General features: G+C 34.3%; 1 long non-coding RNA gene across 1 annotated transcript; it reads left to right on the top strand.

Moving 5' to 3' along the window:
• The first annotated feature begins 287 nt into the window (after positions 1 to 287).
• LOC112696783 (uncharacterized) lies at positions 288 to 3,586 on the top strand. Its single transcript, XR_011861988.1, has 7 exons — positions 288 to 600; positions 1,291 to 1,364; positions 1,524 to 1,588; positions 1,688 to 2,128; positions 2,506 to 2,974; positions 3,161 to 3,225; positions 3,374 to 3,586. It is a non-coding gene; the product is annotated as an uncharacterized lncRNA (long non-coding RNA).
• The last annotated feature ends 826 nt before the right edge of the window (positions 3,587 to 4,412 follow it).

Raw genomic sequence — 4,412 nt, forward strand, 5'->3', positions numbered from 1 at the left:
TTGAAAAGCGTAGCCTATTCTAAGCTTTTTTGCATGGTACCCTTTTATAAGAGAAAAGAAAATACTATTGAGGCACCCCTTCAAAAGCGTCTCCTTAGATATTTTAAATATCACTTAAAAAGCGTAGCCAAATCTGAAAAGCTATGGATACACTTTATTGACCAAAGGAAGCACTTTTAAAAAGTAACTCATTTGTTAGGTTTTGGGTGCATTTCAAAAACGTCTCCTAATGTATCTAAGACTAAATACAAACACTTAGTGAAATTTTTTTCACCCTTTCACCATATCTCAGAAGGGGTCGTATCCCCTAACCCCTAATCTAATGAACCTCCTTTGTCTCTCTTCTATGTTCTATCTCGTCACTCTCCCACCTTGCCTCGTCGCTCTCATCTCTCGTCTCTGGTCTCTAGCTCACTTCTCTCTCGGTCTCGCACTCACGTCTCAGACTTAAGCTCGTCTTTGCTGTTTGTGTCGTCACCATCACGCACTCAGTTGCCGCCTTCATTGCGCTCATTGCGCTCACCTCGGGTAGTGGTGGTCTTCGTCTTCTTGTTTCAGCCAATAGTTCAGTTGGTCAGCTTTCTACACCATCGGTCCAAGGTGAGTTTCCTTCGGCCCTATTCTTTATGTCAATTTCAATGTATCTTAGGGTTTCATAGTGAAATTAGAATTTTATGGTGGTGGTGGTTGTTGTTGTATGTGTGTTTTTTTTATTAATTGTCGAAGCTGAATACTAGGGATTTGGAAATTGGAATGGTACTTCTTCACAGTTGGTTCTATGGAATTTGAGAGGTTTGGGGTTCTGATTTAAGGTTTTTATTTGGGGGTTTTAGCTACTGGACATGCCACTAGGAATTGGGGATTTTAGCTTCAGAACGATCCACCTGAATTACATTCTCACTTGATGTAACAACACTTCATTTTTCTCTTCCTTTTTAATTTTATTTCTGCTACATTTTCCTACTTAATTTTGTTGCTTAACTTGAAGTTCGCTTATGGATAGTTCTTTGCATTGTTCATACTCTGATTCTTCTGTAATTTACTTAATCCGAGCTGATTCTAATGGTAGAAACTTTCAATTTGGTTTGTATAAGTTGCACAAGCTTGTTTTAGACGTCCTATCCGAAATGTTTAGTGGTCAAATCACGATTGAAACAAACTACTGATCCATGACTATTAGATTTGCATGGAATGCAATTTGGTATTGAAGTTCCAAAGTAACCTATTTATAGGAACTTGAGGTTTTTGTTTAATTATATTCGAGTCCCTTTTTTCGCCCTAATTTTGTAGGACGAGCAACCGGAGGTGCAAGGACCTGAAGTGTGGGTGTTAACTGAGAGAGGTGCAATAGATAGTCCAATAAGGTGCTGTTGTTTATGCTTCCATTGTTCTTTTATGGATATGTTATGAACTTGTGTTGTTATTGTTCTTAAACACTTCATGCATTTCAGCCTTTTTTTCGAATTACAAATATGCAATGCATGGCTGCCTAGTAATTATCATGTACTGGCCTTCTTTTGTAGAGTATAGCGATATTTCTGCATACCGATTATCTCTATCAGAGGATACGAAAGCTCTTAATCAGCTGGTATTCTGCTTTTGGGCTAACACTTAGATCTGTTTGTTAGATGATTTTCATTTTCTTTTTAATTATAAATTTCTTACTGCTAATATGAAAACAATGTAGAACATCCTTACCCAAGAGGGGAAGGAAATGACATCGGTGCTTTACACATATCGCAGTTGTGTCAAAGCCCTTCCGCAGGTGAATTTTCTCTTTAGTTACATCTAGTTGTTTTTCTGCAAGTGAAAAAAATTCGCACTACTTAATTGATAGCTTTACATAATGCAACATGATGTTTTACACACATCTATTTTCTATATCACTTTTGGTTTATTGATAACATACACTATTAAACTTCTGGAGGAGAGGTACATTTTAAAGTTTTTCATTTCTATACATGTATACTGTCTCTTGTAATTTATACATTTTGCCACAACGGGGAAGCTTCCTGATTCGATGAAGCAAAGTCAAACTGATTTATATTTGGAAACATATCAAGTTCTGGACTTGGAAATGAGTCGTTTGTGTGAAATTCAGCGATGGCAAGCATCAGCTTCATCAAAGGTATGAGATGTTGGTCACTTGTTGAATAGACCTTTTTTTAATTGTTTCTTTCCTTTTTAGAAACTAACAGAACATAGCATGTTTAGTATATCTGTCTATGTCATTTTAAATGTAGTTAGCTGCTGATATACAACGTTTTTTTAGGCCTGAGCGACGCATTAATAGCCTTACAATATCTCATTTATGGTGTGTTATGGTGCTTCATCATTTATTATTTATTTATTTATTTATTTTTATTTTATTTTCTTTTAATTGATAACCTTATTGAAATTTTTATCTTCAATATCCTATTGGATTATATCACTGGGCTGTGGCCACTCTCTCCTTTTATTTCACACAATTTGTGTCGTTATATTTATGATATTTTTATTCTTCAGGTCTATGCTGAAGTTACTTGATGTTTTGGTGCAACTTGATCATCTTAAAAATGCTAAGGCAAGCATACCTAATGACTTTTCTTGGTATAAAAGGTAAGTATTTCATATCTGACTGTGTCACTTTATCGTCAAGTTCAGGATCTTCAAATTTTCTTTTAAGTTCAGTTTGCCTCTGCTTTTTAATGAATCTAATCTTAGAAATATGGACTCGCCTTTTGGTAATTTGTGAAACTATAAAAGTCACTCAGAACATTGGCAAGCTTTCTACTATATATGATCTACATGGTAATCTTTAGGGTAATAATCATGCGAACACCTTTCTGATCAGTTTAGAAATTTTAAAACTACTTGGTGAAATTTCACATTTGTTCTTTTTATTTTTTCTTCTCTACTTTTCAAAACTTTCACACAAGTCAGCGGTTAGTGGCAAGACACTGATTCAATAAGAAAAGAGTTGGATGATTTACAGGTACTTAATGTTGATATTTCCTTGTTTATGGCATGTTGAATGCTCTGAATTTATAATGTTGTTGATTGCTTAAGTAATAATTTATCCCAAAATTTTTCCCTTGGCTTTGGCTTTTGTATTGTTACATTTTTTTGGCCATGCCCAACCAAAGGTGAGCTGTGTTTGACATTTTAGTTGTGTGTGCAGATTTTCTTGAGCACAAGATGGACTATCTTGTTGAACCTACATGTTGAGATGTTCTGCATGAACAAGTATCCTATATATGATATCTATTTGATGTACTGGTATAATGTTACTCCACAAGAACTAAGAACACCTATCTATTACTAGTTTTTAGCATGTCACCATTTTTATTATTCTCCCCTTTCAATTCTTCTTCGATTCCTTGACTCGAAATAGTGTGGAAGACATTCTTCAAGTACTTATAGTCTTTGTTGTAGAGTCCCTGGAGTTGGACTTTGCACTTCTCTTCCCAGAGCGCCACATACTCTTGTGTGTCTTGCCTGTTTTTGTTGTCCTAGCTAGTGACACATCAGAGAAAGATAGCAAGTCTTTGTACAAGAGGGTGAAAATCAACAGACTAATCAATATATTTAAGGTATTATCGATTTAGCTACGCGGCGCACATCATGTTTGTTTTTCCAGTTGTCTTCAATTCCCTGTGAATCAACTTAGATGGCCTCATCTTTTCATCTTCTTCAAGGCCTTTGCTTCAAGATAACTTGAAATTCACGTCACTAACCTTATCTCTTATTTTTCTAATATTTTCAAATTAAAGTTATTAATTTTAGTGTGAGATGTATGAATATTTACGATTAACTTCATTCTAGTACTTTTGGATCATTATTATAAATATATTTTGGTTAGAGATAATTTTTATTATTTAAAGAAATTATTTAGTATGATTATGTATTTATTTTTATTTTATAATATTTAATTTATTTAATTAAAAATATAGAATTATTATACATGTAATCATATTATTAATTATTATATTGTATTATATATATATATATATATATATATATATATATATATATATAATGAGAAAAAAATGAGACCTAAGGCTACATTTATATACAGTAGCTATAGTATAAAAAAAACGAAGGACATAAGGCTACACTTATAAAAAGTAGCCATGCTATACAATGTGAAAAAGTGTAGCCTATTCTGGCAAAAATAGAAGCTGAAAAGCGTAGCCTTTGGTCCTGAACAGCATTACTTGAAAAACGCACCCTATTCCCAAACGCCAAAAGCGTAGCCCTTGGTGCAAAAAAGCGTAGCCTTTGAGAATAGGCAACGGCCGAATAGGAATCACCCCAGAAAGCGTAGCCGTAGCCCAGATCAGAAAGCGTAGCCGTAACCTAAGGCATGATTTTTTTTCACTTTTGGCTACACTTTTCAAGTGTACTTGAATGGGTGTTTTTCTTGTAGTGAA

The sequence above is a fragment of the Arachis hypogaea genome, chromosome 6 (assembly GCF_003086295.3).
Source record: "Arachis hypogaea cultivar Tifrunner chromosome 6, arahy.Tifrunner.gnm2.J5K5, whole genome shotgun sequence".
Taxonomy (NCBI): domain Eukaryota; kingdom Viridiplantae; phylum Streptophyta; class Magnoliopsida; order Fabales; family Fabaceae; genus Arachis; species Arachis hypogaea.